Source organism: Dermacentor albipictus, chromosome 1 (assembly GCF_038994185.2).
Source record: "Dermacentor albipictus isolate Rhodes 1998 colony chromosome 1, USDA_Dalb.pri_finalv2, whole genome shotgun sequence".
Taxonomy (NCBI): Eukaryota; Metazoa; Arthropoda; class Arachnida; order Ixodida; family Ixodidae; genus Dermacentor; species Dermacentor albipictus.
Window position 1 is genome coordinate 298,046,559 of NC_091821.1, and position 19,919 is coordinate 298,066,477.

Genomic DNA, 19,919 nt, shown 5'->3' on the forward strand with positions numbered 1-19,919 from the left:
ACCGCTTCGCAGCGCAACCAGTCCCGTAAGACGGACGCCACGAAAATGAACGGATGTGACATCATGGGTTATAGCGGACGTGACGTCATGGGTGAACGTAGACATTTCGGGCACCTTTCGTTTGCTGTTTTGTTAGTTCAGTGCGACATCGCGCACGTAAACAGCACCGGAACATCGCCCCCGAGTGCTCCGTGGTCTCTGCGCATGCGTTAGCTGAGAGAAGGTGAGAAAGGAGGACAAATTGACTTTACCGGATGTGACGTCACATTGTTGTTTGTTTTTGCTTTTTCGAAATAACTACCCTCGAACTCAGACGCATGGCTTGCGTCTCGTTCGCGCGCGTACGTATGGCTGTGGTAGTTTTTGGCGAATGCTGCGGACACTGCGGTGGGCCAGGGCTTGATGACATTTGTTGCCCAGCTGCTGGTGCTACCGCGACGTACTTGGAGCAACGGTAAGTGTTGTGCGATTACCCGTTCTCTTGCTGACACGTAAAAAACCGGTTGCGCATTCGAGCTGTGGTCGATGTGATCTCGAAATTCGAAGGAACACGAAACGGTTGTCGCAGGTCCCGTAGTGATCGCAGTATAATTTATTCGTTCGTGCCTTCAACACTGCAGTTCCTACGCGTTGCACCGATGTAAAAAAAATTAACAAAAAAACAGCGACATCTTCCACGCGCCAGAAATGCATGCACTCGACTAGCGTGGATGTCGTCCTATGATGTTTATCGCGTTCTTAAGTCTATTTTTCTCCATCTCTATAGGATGACTACGCTATGCCCTTCTTATTTACCCATGCAGCGCATTGCTGCATTAACTTTCTCACTGCTGACCGCGGTATGGGCGTCAGAGGCTTTCATTCGTTGCAGTGAGATAACGAAAGCGTATTTCCTTCACTTAAAGCTTCTTAGTAGCCCCTTTGCGAGCCGTCGAGTTAAATCATACAATGCGTACGTTGTGAGCGAGCTGGTAAACGAACCCACTTTACTGCTGCTGCTACTATCGCTTTTACTGGAACTTTCAAAATTAAACATATATGAGTATGAATCGGCTCACCAAGCTTTATATGCACGTCCGTTGCTTTCGTTCATAGATCATGTGCGTAGCTTTGCAACTGTGACCGATATTTAAAAAACAGCAAGAAGGCAGATGACACAAGTAGTGTGTCTGCTTTAATTGTTGTCTGTGCTGTTTTTAGAATATCAACCAACTCCACGCACTCGTGCTGTTTACAGATAACGTGTTTTTTCTTGTTGCATGAGGAGCATTTGCTTCTAATTGTGGCAGTAACGTTGTGAATTGTCCTCGGCCCAGATCGCTGACTGTGTGCAAATTTGTCTAATTTGTTTCGCTTTACTGCTGTCTTTACAGCTTCTGCTTATTTCCTCTGCCTGCACCTTATATTTGTTGTGTTTATTGAGACCTGGCCTGTCTCTGCCTCGTTGAAGACAAATGGACACAAGTACTGGTCGCTGTTGGTTTGTTTGGTTTGCTCAGTCTGAGCGTGGTATGTATATGCATTTGCTAAAAGGGTATGCTGCTGCATCTAATGCAGGTACTGCTTATCTAAAGGTAGATTTAATTAGTAGTGGTTTGAGTGATGTATGACACCAGGGAGTTATTGTTCTAGAAAGGTGACAAAGGTGGTCCACAAATTTAAGGTATGGAGATGCTTAACCATGTAAGTGTTCTAAGTTGCCGTGAAGTATTACACACATTTAAAATTTCAGTTGCAAAAGACATAGCAGAAGAATCCAGAAGATTTGCTGCCAGATGTCTTGAGACAATACATTGTAGAGAAAGCATTATAGTGTGAGCTGCCAATGATTGTCGTCAGCCCTAACCCATTTTTCTATATAGTCATTGTTGCTTCATAGTCTGTTGCCATCGTATGCTTGTTATAAACAAAAAATTGAGCTGCGTGACTTCCCTGATTTTTCTCGCTCATAAGCTACAAATGTTTTGATTTCGGCTGCCTTGGTTCCTCATGGTAGAAAACGAGTGTTTATTAGCCACTTGCCAGCTTCTAAGATCATGTACTTTGTAGTATGGGTGTTTTAAAGGATGCTTAACATCTGCCATCATGACTGTGAGTGCTGCTGCCCAGCACTCTTAGGGCTATGCTTAGTACACATGCGCAGCTATTCAAGAAAATTGACATCGGGACAACTGCCATTTAAGCTCACTTGGTAGAGCATTGCAAGCACAAGGCAGAAAACGTGGGTTCAGCTTCGTTGTCTCTTGTGCAAAGCATTATCATGATCTGTCTCCTGGCTTCTTCGTACATCCAGTCAGATAGGCTCAATAATAGTAACGTGCCTGATGGTGGGTCGTTAGTCTGGGTCCTTAGTGCAGCAGCCCAATTCTTTACCCGTTAGGCTACAGATGCATGCATAGCGCGCCAGATTAATCTCACTGGTTCTCTCATAGCAGCTGATTCTTTCAGATGTTATGTGACACAGAGTTTGGGATTCTCTCGTTTCAGCTCAGATGCAACATAAAGCAGACGTTGTGTCTATTTTGGTGAGAAGTTGTGTGTGCAGTTGTTTTGGTTTCTCTGTGTTGACGTATTGTGCTTTGTATTTCATGTGGTGTTAGGCATTACCTCAATTGCAGCTTCAATGCTGTGCCCATAAAAACAGTTGTAGGTAGGTGCTCAGGAGTAATGGGAAGCTCATTCTTCCTAATTCTCTCTTGCATACGGCAGGTAGTGCGTCCAGTTTAGTGCCACGCATCTGTGTGGGGCATTTCCTTGTTCTTATTCTGCTGATGTGTTGTACATAGGGGGAAAGTCAGCCCTCTACATCATGGTTGTCAGTGCCGCTGAATACAGTGCAGTCTCAGCCTCGCTGCCTTGAAATGTCATAAGAGGTGACATCTGGGCATAAAGTAGCATCTTGCTGTCCCTTGTCATTGGGCATAGCCAAGGTTGTGGTTGTGCAACCCAAGGATCCTGGAAAAGGAGCAAAAACGTTTATTGAGCTCTAGAAAAATTTAATGAATTTCGCGGAGTCAGATGGTGTCTTCCATCTTTTTAGCAATAACCCTCTGCCTCTAGTCCAGGGCTCCGCTGAATGCCGCTGCCAGCTGGGCCCGTCGGATCAGCCCTAGTTGGATGTCCTGACAGTCGCTAGAGAGCATTCCTTTCCATTGCTCCGCACTCAGGTTTGGTGCCGCGTTTGTTTTCTGGCAGGCCCACGTTATACGGTAGAGCGTGGGTGTTTCCTGGCACCATGGGCATTTGTCAGTGTACTGTGTGGGTTGTATTTTACTGAGTGTGTTTAAGTTCGTATATGCACCCGTCTGTAGCAGCCTCCAAGCTATGGAGTCCTCTCTAGTGAGAGAGCTATGCAGTGGGGGGTACCGCTTCCTGCTGCCCTTATAGTGGTTTAGGATAGCCGAGTATTCTCTGGGGACTGGCTCAGTTTCCTCGAGGTCATTGGTGGAGGGTGCTCGGTATGCTGTGTATTCTCGAGCTACCCTGTCAACCTCACGGTTGCCTTCCACGTCCGTGTGACCCGGCGTCCACACTATTGTGTGTCTAATTGGTTGTTCTTTTTCTGGGTTTTGTGTGTGGCGATCTTCAGAGCGAAGTATGTGGAGCGCTCTGTGACCTATTCTGCCTAACATGTAGTTTCGGCATGCTGTTTGGGAGTTGGTTAGTATTGTTAAAAACCACCTAGTCCAATAGCCCTCCGCTGCCGCTAGAGCGACGGCCGCTTCTTCAGCCTCGACTACCGTGCAGTCCCGTAGAGACGCGCTGACGATTTCTCGCATGTCCGAGTTTATGCATTTGTACATAGCCACCCACTTTTCAACATCGGCGCCATCGGTACCGCAGAAACTTCCAGGATCCTTATTTATAACCCCAACGCAGTAGCGGCGGTGATAAATAAGGATCCTGGAACTTTCTGCGGTACCGATGGCGCCGATGTTCAAGAGTCGGTGGCTATGTACGAACGCATGAGTGGAATCAACAGATGGGACCCTACGCATATGCTAGTTAACCTGTTGTTCTACCTAAGAGGCATGGCAAAAGTGTGGTACGAAAACCACGAAGATGAGCTAACAAGCTGGGACCAATGCAAAGAGAAGTTGACAGAGTTGTTTGGCAAACCAGCCGGCCATAAAATTGATGCAAAACAGGAACTGGCCTCCTGTGCCCAATCCCCCATGGAGTCCTGTCTCTTGTACATCCAGGACATGCTGGCACTTTGTCGTAAAGCAAACCCGATCACAACATAACAGAAGCTGAGAAGGTCGGGCATGTGCTTAAGGGCATTGCTGACGACGTCTTTAATCTGCTCATGTGCAAAAGCTGCCCTACAGTTGATGTTATCTTTAAAGAGTGCTGAGAATTCCAGCAGGCCAAAAGCCGATGCGTATTGCAGACTTCCTAATACTGCTGCAATGCAGACGTGTGAAGATCAACCCACACAGCAGCATGCACCGCCATCGGAGGACGTGGTGTGAATCGTTGACATGAACTGGATGTGATGGCGCCTGCATTTCTGTTCGCGTATCCCTGATGCTACATTTTCAGTCCCCTTCTCACAAGCTATCATTCACCAGGAACTTGAAAACATTGGTTTATGTTCTGTCTGTGCTCTTGCCAACACCAGAGCTAACAAATACCCTTCTACTATTTTTGCTCCATCCCGACGCTTCTCTCCGTGTTATTGCAACCCGACTGAGTGGACAACTGCAGACGACCAGCCGATATGTTTCATCTGCCGCCGCATTGGTCATGTCGCCTGATACTGTCGCAGCTCGTCACCCTTAACACTTCGCACGCCGACCAACCTGAGCCGTTTTGATGAAAATGTTTCGCCCACCGCTGAATCTAACAGCGCCAACTCTGCTAGGAACATGTGGTACAGTTGCTCACCATCGTCGCACGTACACCAGTCTCGTTCACCGCAAACATGTTGCCCATCTTCCTGTTCGCTGCAGCCATGTCGCCTTTGGTCCCCTGTGGCATTTGGCCACACCCGTTCATAAAACTAAGAAATGCAGCCCTCGGAGGTGGTGCTGCATTGCCTAATGCTGCAGCAAATCCTCTGTCTATGCCCACAAGAATAAGTGTAATTGGTGTTAAAATAGACAGCATAGCTGTCCAAGCACTCATCAACAGTGGAGCCCACATATCTGTGATGAGTGCTAGCCCGTGTAGACGTTTAAAGAAGTTCCTCACCCCAGCAGCTGCCTGAGTGCTTCATATGACTGACGGTGGCATGCTGGTTGTTCTTGGAATGTGTACTGCAAGTATAGCTGGCCGTCCTAGTTCTGTTCTCTTTGCTGTGATCGTCTTCCCTCATAACGTTATCCTTGGATTTGACTTTTTATCCACTCATTCTGCTCTCATCGACTTAATGACCGGCGTTCTTCAGTTAGAACTGCCTCAACTAGCCGATGCTCCAAGCACCGCCTCCCCGCACTTGTGCTCACTTCACGATGTGCGTTTGTCACCCGATGCAGTTACTTACGTCACTTTGACCACCCAGCCACAGGTTCCTGATGGTGAATATGTTCTTCGCCCCCGTAATCGATGTGCTTTGAATCAGTCACGGTTACTAATAACGACGTCGTTTTACTTCTTCTGAATTTCAGCCTGTGCCCTCAACTGATTCCGGCCAGCATTTTCTTGGACAGCGTTTCTAGTGGTTCTGAATTTGATGTCGAGAGTCTGAATTCTGAGAAGGGTTTATTAGTGCCAGTTGCAGCTCCCAGCTCTGGTTCCTTAACGGATGACTTTGCAAAAATGACTGCACTTAACCTCACCTCTACACAGGCCGGAGACATACGTCTCCTGCTTGAATTGTACAGTGGCATCTTTGATTTCGGCTACAGGCCTTTAGGCCGAATATCTGTTGTTCACTATCGTATAAACACTGGAGACACAAATCCTATTTGTCGGCGTCCCTATCGTGCATCGCATGAACATCGAGTCATCCAACCAGAGGTGGGCAAAACGCTCCGCAAGGGGGTCATCGAGCCATCAGCCAGCCCTTGGGCTTCGCCTGTCGTCCGTGTGAAAAAAGAAAGATGGTGCCTGGCATTTTTGCGTCAATTATTGCCACTTAAATGGGATCACACGAAAAGATGTCTACTCACTACCATGCATCGATGACGCCTTGGACTGCTTGCACAGTGCTAAATACTTATCGTCCATCGATCTTCGATCCAGCTACTGGCAGATTTCAGTTGATGAAATGGTTGGAGAAGACAGCCGTCATCATGCCGGATGGCTTATATCAGTTCAAAGTCATGCCCTTTGGCCTATGCAATGCTCCAGCGACATTTGAACGTCTGATGGACTCTCTTCTGCGAGGCTACATATGGACCACCTGTCTTTGTTACCTTGACGAAGCTGTTGTTTTTTCTCCCATGTTCGGCAGCCGACTTACCCGACTCGCTGCCATTATTGCGGTCTTCTTAAAAGCAGACTTCCAACTGAATTCCACGAAGTGTCAATCTGGGCGTCGTCAGATTACAGTGTTGGCACACCTCATTGACGCATCCGGTGTTCAACCAGATTCGGAAAAAGTTCGTGCCATACGCAGTTTCCCTGTGCCACATTCTGCTTCTGACGTGCGCTGCTTCGTCGGCCTGTGTTCTTACTTTCGCCGTTTCGTCAAAAACTTTGCCAACATTGCTCAGCCTTTAACAGATCTTCTAAAGGAGAACACGCCATTCTCACGGGGCCCAGAGCAGGCTCACGCTTTTGCCGCTCTCATCGGGTTTCTGACCACCCCTCCCATACTTGCCCACTTTGATCCATCTGCACTGACCGAAGTCCACACTGGTGCAAGCGGTCATGGCATCGGCGCTGTTCTCGATCAACAACACAAGGGTACCGAGTGCGTGATAGCTTATGCCAGCTGCCTGCTGTCACCTGCCGAGAGAAATTACCCCATCACCAAGTGGGAGTGCTTCGCTTTAGTTTGGGCTATCGTCACGTTCCGGCCATATTTGTACGGCTGCACATTTTCGATCGTTACAGACCACCATGCACTCTGCCAGCTGTCTTCCCTCCGGGACCCGACAGGGCGGCTTGGTCGCTGGGCTTTGTGGCTCCAGGAATTTTCATTTATTGTCGCTTACAAGACTGGATGCCTCCAAAAGGACACTGACTGCCTCTCGTCACCCCGTGGATCCACTTAATCCTTCTACGCATGATCCGATGACCTGCGTGATGGCGTTCACTGACATGATTGACATGCACGGCGAACAACAACGCGACGAGTCCTTACAGCCCATCATCGCCGGAATACAATCACTCCAGCAGCACTGACGGCACATGCCGCATGTTCGTGCCGCACAACGGCATCCTCTACCACCGCACTATCAACGCTGATGGCCCTGAGTTGCTCCTTGTCCCTCCTTGTCATCTGCAATCTGTTCTTGAACGTCACGATGCACCGACGGCGGGACACCTTGGAGTTTTGCGTACATACAATCACGTACGACACCGGTTCTTCTGGCTGGGTCTCTACTGCTTACTGCACTCTTATGTCGCAACTTGTGAATTGTGTCAGCACCGAGAGAAACCTCCCCGACCACATGTCGGATGACTCCATCCAGTTGAAGTTCCTTCCGAACCGTTGTCTCGCTTAGGCCTTGACTTGCCTGGCACTTTTCCGACGACTAGAGTTAACAAGTCGATTGCCGTCGCTACTGATTACACGACACGCTACGCGATAACAAAGGTGTTGCCGACTATAGTTGTGCAACAGACGTTGTTGATTTTCTCCATCACTGTTGTGAATGTGACCAAGTTCTCGCGGCATTATATTGTAAATACAGTCTTTCTATACTTCCAACATCCCCATAACAGTATGCTTTGCCTCTGGCATGTTCATGATCACCGATGGCATACAAAATAGTGATGCAGACTAAGCTTCGCAAAGAATTAATGTTCCATCTCTTCCTTACAGGCTGCTGTGTTTCAACTAAATCTGCATTTCCTGTGTCCAGTGGTCTCGTTGCTCAATTAGTGCTTGCCTATTTCTGTTGCACTGCAACCCACTAATGTTAAAATGTGATACTTCTCCTCTTTTCCGTTGTCCTCCTGTCCTTTTACACTGCTGCAAACTTTTAGATTTCGATGCTCGAATGATTAATACAACAATTGATGCTACCATATTATGTGAAGACTGTCATGACGGCAATAATTTAGGTGGACCTGAAACTAAATGAAAAAAAAAAAGAAAACAGACGTGTGAGTAGGAATAACTTGTGACCAAACTGGCTCCATGCTAAACTTTGCCTCAAGGAAATTGGTCTTAAAAGTCTCAAACCCTTTTCGTGCTCTCGTGACTGTCTAATAGACAGTCACGGAAGTTGCACAAAAAGGAGTGCCTTTCTGTTGGGGAACTGATTTTATCACGAGTATGCTATACAGCACCAGTTGTGCTATGAGCAGGCACAACTGCACATACAAGCTATAGCCTGAACTTTAAAATAATTTCAGATCTATTTGTGAACTTCCCAAGCCACTTCACAACTGCAAGCTGAATCTGAAGTATGCTGTCTCAGGGTCATGACCTATATTTGGGGGAAGACTAAGAATGCAGCCTGTGACTGAAGTTTCAGTGTTTTGAGCCCACCATTTCGAAATGCTTTTTATGTGCACTCAGTAGGAGACAGTTCTCCAAGCTTCTTGATATGATTTTCAGTGATACTAGAAGCAAAGCTTATTAGTTGTATTATACTAAATTTTTATATTTTCTCTAATATACTGTGGTCGCGATAACACCACACTGCTTAAAAGGCATTGAGAATAAAAAAGCTACTTATTTGCCCTAGTATAATGTAGAAATCGGCATTCTGCAGTCTGAAAAGTGAAAACAAAAACATTATCGTTGCAACATTCACAACCACTTTAGCTGCTCATAAAATCATTGATGTACATGTAAAGAGCCTCTATGTTGTGTCTGTTAAAAACATGCTCCATCATGCTGTAGCATTATGCACATTAGCTTTGTGTAGAAGCCACAGCTGTTGCAATGTGCTGCACCGCAATGCACCTTGGTTATGTGGAAAAGCTACCATTGTTGCTATGCTCTTTACTGTTATACACGTCAACCTTGTGGCAAAGCCACTGCACTTGCAATGTGCTGCACCTCAAAACGTTTCAGGTATGTGGGAATGCACACTTGCATGCGCTAGATTTGGGCATTTTTAATGCAAATAATTATTTTTTCATACCAAGCACTTTGCAGTAGGCAATTTTACGTCCCGACTCGTTTCGGTCTTCTGCATTGAAAACAAAAATATGTTACAGTGACCCCGAACCTGTTTCCCAGCATAACAACCTGACACTCTAGCCATTTGACCACTGTCGTGCACATACTTCTTGCTCCCCAATGCATTGCTGTGTGTATGGGATAGTGGCACATGTATAACAGTGCATAATACATGTCAGAGCATGTGTGCATATACAAGTTGCTTATCAAACTGTGAGCATGTCAGTCTCTCCCATTCTTCCTTTGTAGCTGGACGTCGAGGTGCTTTGTTAGAATGCACCACCTTCGGGATTCGCTCACATTTCCAAGTCCCCCTCACTGTAGCAGCTAGCACAACATGGACACTGTACCTTTATGCTGTAATGTTTCTTCACTGGAGTACAAAAAGGAATTGTGTAGATCCAACATACATGTTAAAAGTGGTTAATGAGAATCTATGAAACATTCATATTTAATGCATTGTTGCAATCCAAATGATGGAAAGCGTATTTGCGTTGGCAAGCTAGCAGTAGCAGATGTCACAGGCATGTTATGCAGGGAAGCCACCTTATCACCTATAGCTGTTCTCTGTGCAGTGAGGATGAAGGTGACATGTGCTTGTTTAGTGAAGAACGTTGACAAGAGGTGTATGCACAGAGACATATGACACTTATCTTAATACTACATGTAAGGCTTGTATACTTGTGTCGCAGGGACACATACCCATTCTATGAGATGGGCCTAGAATAGGCACGTGCCCATTTGCGCATACTACATAAGCCAAGTTTTCCACTCATCAAAACAGCTGCCACCACAGTGTTAGGAAAGAGGCAAAGAAACCATGCCTTTGCATTCATACTCTCCTCACAAAGCTTGTGTCATATATGCAATCACTCGCCATACACAAATACATTGGTCAACACTGCAATGTTTGGAAGAACCCAAACCAACGCTACATAGCCATTTACCTGCTACATAAATCCCGACTGTGTCTGGAATCTACATAATGTTTCTTAATTTTTCAGGCATTTGGTGGTAGAGGCCAGCGCATTAGACAGAAATCCTTCTTGACTGCAGCAATGTTCAGAATGTAGTATGAGGTACTCTGTCTAGCTGGAAGTTGAAGATAGAAGTTATATTAGTAGTTAAAATATAGTAGCTAGTATTGAAACTACACATGCAATCAAGGCTGAGCCACATGCGAACACGGAAGAGCAGACACACATGGTGGTCACTTGAGCTGGCATTGTGTAGCTTTACCAACAAGCCCAGCTGGACACTGAAGTAAGGCATGTTGTTGGGCTAGTCAGCTTGTAGCTTCAGCAAAATTTTAAACTGTGTGAGGAAGACAGGACATGAACAAAAGCATAGATGCATGCGCAAAGTATAGACTTCCGACTGGCTTTGTTTGGTGAAGGCAGAGGGTTTATAAGGTTCTTCAAAATGGCAAAACAAAAAACATTCGCAAAGAAATTGTGCAAGAGGCAGATATGAAAAATAGCAAGGCCACCTGTGCATTAAGAGTGCAGTAGAGTCCCAAGGTGCCCATCTAAGAATTCTATTTCTTTCCTTGATAGGTATCAAGAAGGTGAGCTAACTTAGTTGTCACAAATTTTAGCGATGTGGAATGCTTTGATGACTTCTCTTTCTGCTTTTGAGCTTGCCTTCGAAAGGAATTTATTCTGTTCCAGATGAGGCAGGCAGCTTTTGCTGTCGCAGCTCCTGCACTGCAAGAGGAGATTCTCAAGGAAAGAATTACTCAGATGGGCACATTAAGACTCTCCTGCACTCTTAATGCATACATGGCCATGATATTTTTCATCACTGCCTCATGCACAAATTATTCGCAATTGCTCCTTGTTTTGCTAATTTGAAATACCTTATATATTCTCTGCTTTCACGAAATAAAACCAGTGTGAAGCCTGTGCTTTGTGTGCGCCTATGTTTCAGTTCATGTCCTGTCTTCCTTGCGGAGTTTAAAATTTTGCCTAACCAGCTGTATAGCTTGTGTATACAATGAGTAATTAATATTATGATGACTGCAGCACAGCAATGGTCTAGTGGCATAGTGTCGACATAGTGTAGAGATCGTACTAAGTAAAAAATCTGGAAATTCCATAAATTGTGAAATCAACCCTTATCCCTTGGTTTCCTACAGCTGCAGAGCACTTGACCACTGCAGCAGTCAGGCATGCTGTATATTGACACGTGTACTTCTTTATCGGGCGACCACTTCTCGCCACCTAACAAATGTAATCGCGCTGCGCAGGACGTGCCTGCATGTAAAAGAAGTTTCTGGAAGTTATCGATGGGTTCCATCCACTGTCTTTCACTGCAACTTGTGTTATCTAAATGCATGTGTGCGTGACGTGAATAATGTGAAACTTTGTGAAAGGCACGCGGGTCCCAGCGATTGCTCTGGAACCTGCGACGACAGATGTATAAAAGCCGACGCGCTTGACCCGCTCATCAGATTTTCGACGACCGCCGATCGTGTTCGCCGCTACCCTCCTTCTTTGAGTGTAGCCTGTTTTTGAGGGCACAAGTTCGCCCAATAAAACGCTCGTTTCATTAATCACAGTTTTGCTGCCCACGTGACAATATTGGGGAGTGCCAGGAATTCAGAGATCGAGACAGACCGCCACTAGAAGTTCCCTGGGCCAGGTGACAACTCAAATGCATCCAAATATTTCTATATTTCACTATATAAACTTTTGTAGAATGAGGAACTTTTCAAGGGTGCAGTTGTTTCACACAAAAGAAAACTATTACTAAATAGTGACCAGTTTCTTTTGTTTTGTAAGCCAGATTGCATGTATTTGACATTGCTTACTGACTCTTACTTATTCTCGCTGTCCGATACAAGCATATGCCTTCACATGTTTTCAAACAATGTGTGGAGCCATGTTTTTGGTGGAATAAAATTGGTCCCAATACAGAGCTTCGTGGCACACCGGATCTTACTAGCAATCATGGAGAAGAAAATTCATTAGTAGTTACAAATTGGTTCGCGTTAGTTAAAAATTTACTAATCCAATTCGTAGTCCTGTCAATTCGAAGTTTACTGTCTTTTGTGTATTGGACCAAGCTGATGACCCCTGGCCTGGGCGGGCCCTGGCACTTTACCTAGTGGTGGCCTTTGAAAATAGCAGTGTGGCACCAGTGGTTGCATCAGGATCTAGGCTCATGAAGATAGACAGCAACGTGTACAGGGCAAGGAGTTTGGTGGCCTGGTACTCGTCACAGTTGTGGAGAACACTATAGTTTTTGCGAGTCCTAGCCCCTACCCAGGGGACCAGTCTGTGCACTGTGTATATATATATATATATATATATATATATATATATATAGGATGTGCAGGATTGCTCGTTGGCAGCACGTGATCATGCGGCAGCTGACGGGCCTTCTATGTGTTTCGCCCTGGTAGTGCGGTCGTCTTTGTGATTCTAGAGCTGTGCTGGCATTGCCCAAGAACAGGATCTAACGGCATGGTGCAGAATTGCAGAGTGGGGGTGCTCCATTCTATTCCCACTCCATTCCTTCAGAGTTGTGGTTATGCGATTCCAGTCGTTATAACTTGTCAAAATTCTGACAGTTGGACCAGTCCCACTGTTTGAGTGGTCAAACTAATCTACTCCAATCCTCCAATTACAGTAAATAAAACGCTTCCCGTATAATTACTTACTACTTGCGCCCCGATACAGCGATAGCGTAGAGGTAGAGCATCCGCCTCACGTGCAGAAGGACTGTGGTTCAAATCCAGGTGCCAGCATACTTTGCCCCGGCTGACCTTCCACATATGCCCCCATGGGTAATGTCCAAAATACCGGTACGTCTATCTATTCCCAAAATTTCTAAAAAATCGCGAATACCTACCGTCGGCCTCAGACATTTAACACTTGAATATATGTCGAAAGAATATGACTCCTCGGTGAGCGTGTATACAGACGGCTCGGTCTCGTCGTATGCGTCTGGTGCGGCTTTTGTCGTGCCTGCGCATCAAGTCATTCGACGGTTTCGTCTGCATAACAAGACGACTACAACATCTACGGAATTAGTGGCAATAAGAGAGGCCGTTCAATATATTGCACGACAGCCTCCTCAAATATGGACAGTTTTCAGTGACGCAAAATCGGCTCTTCAACTACTTAGAGTGGTGTTGAAAGAAAGCGCTTACAGAGTGTTGGCTCTTCAAACTGCCGAGCTCTACACTTTAGCGCAAGAAAACGGCCACCAGATCACATTTCAGTGGATTCCTAGTCGCTGCGGCATACAGGGCAACGAACTGGCCGACGCCGAAGCGAAGAAAGCACTCGAAGAACGAAAGTCACTGCTTTCAATTTCTTTTTCAAGAGCGGACGCCAACTGTCTCCTCTCCAGTGTCATCCGAAAATTGACAGCAAAGCACTGGGACAATCCGGATAATCGCCACAGACGACTTCAGAGATTGGACCCCACCATGAATTTTAGGCTACCACCGAAAATTCAACGAAGCTGTGCCAGTCTTCTGCACAGACTAAGGCTGGGGGTAGCGTTTACGCGCGGATACGTGCACCTCATGCGATGCACCGAGTCTCCACACTGTGAGGTGTGCAATGTGACTGAGACTATAGGTCATGCGCTTTGTGACTGCCCTAAGTTTGTGGAAGAGCGTGATAGGTTGGTCAAGGACCTTACGCGTCTCGACAGCGCACCGTTGTCGGAGGACGTTATTTTAGGCCCTTGGCCAGACGCTCAGTCGAGTTTCAAGGCGATCAAGGCATTACTGAACTTTTTAAAAATTACGGGCCTGGATTGCAGACTTTGAGCATGCCAAATTGCTTGCCATATGTTCTACATCTTCCTTCTATCCTCATCGTCACCCATCATGCACCTCTTTCTTCCCTCTTTCTTTCCCTCTTCCCCTTCCCCCAATGCCGAGTAGCTGGCTAGAGGAATATACCTCAGGCCGACCTCTCGGCATTTCATGTCATTAAACTTCTTTCTCTCTCTCTCCAGGTGCCACACAATTTTCCACCGGATAAAAAAAATCCACGTTGATACAGTTGTATAAACAGGCCTGGTGGCCTGACCCCAGTGACCAGAACTGGTAATGCACTCCCTTACCAGAGCAGGATTGGCCACAACCTCCTATATGAATAGAACAATCAAACCCCGGCCCTCGGTCCCCAGCAGCTGCGAAGCAACTGACCACAGCGGCGGTCAGACCTGTGACGCCGCAGAGGGTGCTAATAATCTCTGGATCCGGACAGGCCACCATTGGAATCTGAACCTGGCAACGTTTAACGCTAAAACGTTCTCTAGTGAGGCGAGTCTAGCAGTGCTATTGGAGGAATTAGCGGGCATTAAACGGGATATAATAGAGCTCAGTGAGGTTGGGAGGACAAATGAAGCATATACAGCGCTAAAAAGCAGGCACATCCTGTGCCACCGGGGCTTAGCGGAGAGACGAGAACCAGGAGTTGGATTCCTGATTAATAAGGATATAGCTGGTAACATACAGGAATTGTATAGCATTAACGAGAGGGTAGCAGGTCTTGTTGTAAAACTTAAGAAGAGGTACAAATTGAAGGCCGTACATGTCTAGCCGCCTACATCCTGTGACCAGCAAGTCGAAAGCTTCTATGAAGACGTGGAATCGGCGATGGATAAAGTCAAAACAAGATACCTTTCTCCAGCCTGCTTCTTGCCTACCCTGGCATTGAAGTCGCCCATCAGTATAGTAGAGTTTGCAGAATGGAATAATTTGCGGACAATGAATACCTTCTTCCGCAAGTGGGATAACCGAAAGTGGACTTGGAGGAGCCCGAATGGCGAGACTAGAAATGAAGTAGGCCTCATACCCTGCGCTAACCCTGGCATCATACAAGATGTGGACGTGCTCGGCAAGGTGCGCTACAGTGACCATAGGATAGTAATATCTCGAATTAGCCTAGACTAAAGGAGGGAATGGAAAAAACTGGTACATAAGAAGCCGATCAATGAGTTAGCGGTAAGAGGGAAAGTAGAGGAATTTCGGATCAGGCTGCGGAAGAGGTATTGGGCTTTAACTCGGGAAGAGACCCTCAGTGTTGAAGCAATGAACGAAAATCTTATGGGCATCATTAAGGAGTGTGCAATAGAAGTCGGTTGTAACTTCGTTAGACAGGATACCGGTAAGTCATCGCAGGAGATGAAAGACCTAATTAAGAAACCAACCCTTATACATAGCTTTCATTGATTACGAGAAAGCGTTTGATTGAGTAAAAACCTCAGCAGTCATTATGGAATCGGGGTGTAGACGAGCCTTATGTGAAAATACTGCAAGATATCTACAGCGGCTCCACAGCCACCATAGTCCTCCATAAAGAAAGCAACAAAATCCCAATAAAGAAGGGCGTCAGGCAGGGAGATACGAACTCTCCTATGCTATTGACGGCGTGTCTACAGGAGGTATTCAGAGACCTGGATTGGGAAGAATTGGGGATAAGAGTTAATGGAGAATACCTTAGTAACTTGCGATTCGCTGATGATATTGCCTTGCTTAGTAACTCAGAGGACCAATTGCAATGCATGCTCACTGACCTGGAGAGGCAAAGCAGAATGTTGGGTCTAAAAATTAGTCTGCAGAAAACTAAAATAATGTTTAACAGTCTCGGAAGAGAACAGCAGTTTACGATAGGTAGTGAGGCATTGGAAGTGGTAAGGGGAATACATCTACTTAGGGCAGGTAGTGACTGCGGATCCGGATCATGAGTCTGAAATAATTTGAAGAATAAGAATGGGCTGGGGTGCGTTTGGCAGGCATTCTCGGATCATGAACAGCAGGTTGCCATTATCCCTCAAGAGGAAAGTGTGAAACAGCTGTGTCTTACTAGTACTCACGTACAGGGCAGAAACCTGGAGGCTTACGAAACGGGTTCTACTTAAATTGAAGACAGCGCAACGAGCTATGGAAAGAACAAGAATGATGGGTGTAACATTAAGGGGATAAGATGAGAACAGATTGGGTGAGGGAACAAACGCGAGTTAATGATATCTTAGTTCAAATCAAGAAAAATGGGCAGGGCGCGTAATGAGGAGGGAAGATAATCGATGGTCATTAAGGTTTATGGACTGGATTCCAAGAGAGGGGAAGCGTAGCAGGGGGCGGCAGCAAGTTAGGTGGGCGGATGAGATTAATAAGTTTGCAGGGACAACATGGCCACAATTAGGACATGACCGGGGTAGTTGCTGTTTACGCAAGCATTTTGCAAATGCGGCTCGCTTTTAAGCACCCCTCCTTATGTCTAAAAAACAGAAATAAACATTCAGTATACTTTTTCAACTTTTACTAAGCTTATCATATAGCTCAGTGTTAACATACAGTAATCACAGGTGAGGTTACAAAAAGCAGTAATAATTGACAGTAAACACTGCTTGGATTTTGAAAAACATGGGAATCAGGTCATTTTATTTTTGACAACAACCTTTTTTGGCATAGGAGGCTCAGGAAATGGTGATGTAGCAACACTGTAAAGACTGAATAAGATAGATGTGGAATGCCTTGATGACTTCTCTTTCTGTTTTCTATATTTTGTCTTCGAAAGGAATTTATTCTGTTCAAGATAAGGGAGGCAGCTTTTGCATCTGCAACAGAACATCGGTGGATGTTGTGTGAAGCACTTTTTCTTTGCTTTTTCACTACCTGAGTAAGGTAACTTTCTTTGTGCTTCATCGCGCGATTTCTACAGTCAACTTCCATTAATTCTACCCTGACGAGACTGACGGGTCGAATTAAGATGCAAAAACCTGCTGAAACACGGTCGATTCATTTGGCAGTATGTGCTTGCGCAATTTGCCTCTGAAACGAACATGCATCAACTTTCTATTTGTCCAAAGTATAAAACTAAAGTAGAAATGACAACTCCAAACCAAAGTGGAAACCTACGCATACCTGATTTTTTAGTATGCCAGCCAACTTTCTAAAGTCAGCTTCGCTGTATTACAGCCATGATAAGCGGTAAAGCATATACTGAAAAGATTTCGCGCCAAAGAACAACACACACAAGAAAGACGACACCATGGGCGCCTGTGGTGTCGTCTTTCATGTGTGTGTTGATTTTCGGCGCAAAATCATTTCAGTATGCAAGATCACCAACTAGCCCAGCAGTTAACTCTTCTAACGTGAAGCATATGAATGCTGCAAACATGGTTTTAGTTTCGCACTTGATTGTACAGCTAGGCAATTTTCGGCTCAATGTCCTTGGAAAACAAAAACTGTTCGTTAGAATCAGATACGTACTACAATCAGACATTGTCAGCTACCGTTACAGCTTAAAAATCTTTCTCAGCTGGGTCAAAAATAAGCATTTCAAGCAGGAGATAGCGTTTGTATAACACATTCACTGTCCCCTAAGCTCTGCTCAGGCAGACGCCACTAAAAGGGGTCGTTATTGGGGTCTGGTCAAGTTCGCATTATATGGCGAATGCCAGTTTTAGGATCAAAATACTGAATGTTTAGGCCCATACAAATGCATGGGCACCGGCCAGGACTGAATTAACTGAAAAATGAAAGTATTGAGAGTTGGATTATTGGAAGTTTACTGTACACCCTTTTCTGTTCTACAAGGACTTGTCATTTTAATATGTAGTTTTCTTCTATCAGTGTGGCAATGGTGCTAAATTTAGCATTTGAAATCATCCATCGTTCCAAAGACAAGTTGCAAAGTAGGGGCACATTTTGAGACTTGAAACATTTGCACATATAAAGGCAGGACACATTAACAGCTGTCTACTTAACATAAGTTGGCTGTATTATCTGCATAGTATGTGGTTGCTTTTTTGGAATGTGGTCATTCTGTAAAAGAAAGTTTTATTTGTTTCAAATAAATTGCTGAACTATTGCTTGTGTGTTTTCCTGTGCTCTCTGCGCTGATTGCGCTTTTGAAAGTGCAGTGAGCGACTGCAGACTGAAATGCACAAGGGTTCACTTCATCATGTCAGGAAAGATTTTTTGGCTTGACCAAGGAGCCTTAACCCCTACCATGCATACACACTTTTTTGTATAAACACATCAAATGAAAGAGAGTGACCTCATCTATTTTAAAGCCTGGCAATGTTAGACAGAGGGAAGTACAAATACCATTTGCTTTTAAGAGGAAGCTTTAGCTCCGACGCGGCCTATTCAAATACATGTAAAACGCAAAAATATTTTTCTGAGACTACACCTGGACTGATTTTAATGAAATTTGTTGCATTTGAGAAAGAAAGTTAAATTCTAGTGACTGTTGGAAGTGGAATTTCGATTTAGGGCCTGAATTTTGTTAAAAAGATTTTCAAATATTCGACCGTTTGAAAAAAAATAGAAGCATGTTTACAAATTCATAGGTCTGCATCAAGAACAGACATCGCGGTTCGGTAAACAGCATACATTAGATCATTCAAAGCGGACAAATTCGATAGGTCATTTTACATCTTACGTGAATTTGTTACGTTGGTTACAAGGGTTCTGCAAAAGTTGTATTTCCATATTACTAAAATTTTTTATATTCATGTGTACATCAATTTTGTCCGCTTTAGATGTACTATTAGATGCAATTCACAGAATTGTATTATCCTTTATCATTGTCAGTTAGAGTTGTAAACTTGATAGCTTCGTATCTTGGAAATTTTCAATTTCTGCCAATATTTAATAAAAAAATTAATGACCTATATCGAAAATTCGGAACCAACATTCACTAGATTTCAAGCTTTTCTTTTAAATGCAACAAACCTCATCAAATTCATTGCAGTGGTTGCCGAGAAAAATCAATTCTCCTTTTACATGTATTTAGATAGGAGCACCTGAGCTAAAGCTTCCTCTTAAGTATTGCTGCTAAAACCTCATGTTTGTGTATAGTATGCACATGCAGTGCTGGCTATGCCGTGGTTGAGCCCCGAAACAGCTTTCTCCACGCTGCTTGCTATAGCATTGCTGTGTTCTGCAAACTGAGGGCAAAACTATAAATATCTAGAAGTTCAGCAGCGCAATTGACAGCTATTTCCGTATTTTTGATGCACTCCTGGCCAGGGACTTTTCGTCCTGTCGGCAAAATAGATGGCCGCCTCGGACGCTGTTTTGGAAAAAGTGCAGCATACCTCGAAAGCTTCCTCAGAATGCTTCACCAGCAGGTTCTGCCAGCGAGTGAAGTGGGGCACAATAATCTGACTTTACATGGTGCGGCACAATACCTTAAAATGCTGCTGCTTCTGGCTTGCTGGTGCACCTGAACATGGAGCAACCCCATTTTACTAAAATTCTGAATTCTTCTACCAACATGGTGTGGTGTGGCTATCTATGATCACTGTATAAAACCAGGGCAAAAAGCATGTCTAGAAAGTACAAAAGCTGGTATAACTGTAATGAATGACCTGCAGTCATCCAAAATGTGTAAAATCGCAAGAATTGGTCAAGCTCAAACACTGCAGAGTTTAACTAGTCCTGGCATAATTTTTTTTCTTATGCATGTGTAGCTGTCATTCAGTCAATTACACTACGAAACTTCAAATTCCTTCTATGTGCAACAAATATATCCTTAATGCAAACATTTAAACATGTGCCAAAGGCAGTGTGGCCCCATAACCTGGTGACAACATTGCATGGTAGGTCACAAACAAATGATGCATGCTGCAGTTCATAAGTAAGCCATGCCATTATTAGGTCATTGAAAACTGAGCATGTTAGGACCAC

At 44.9% G+C, this 19,919-nt stretch overlaps 1 long non-coding RNA gene across 2 annotated transcripts; it reads left to right on the top strand.

Annotated features, from left to right (window-relative positions):
- Positions 1 to 227: 227 nt before the first annotated feature.
- Positions 228 to 18,094, top strand: LOC139054470 (uncharacterized). 2 transcript variants are annotated; one of them, XR_011511258.1, is made up of 3 exons: positions 228 to 454; positions 1,374 to 1,509; positions 10,921 to 11,134. It is a non-coding gene; the product is annotated as an uncharacterized lncRNA (long non-coding RNA). The 2 variants fall into 2 exon arrangements; XR_011511257.1 differs by lacking the exon at positions 10,921 to 11,134 and adding an exon at positions 14,228 to 18,094 and having other exon boundaries at positions 229 to 454.
- The last annotated feature ends 1,825 nt before the right edge of the window (positions 18,095 to 19,919 follow it).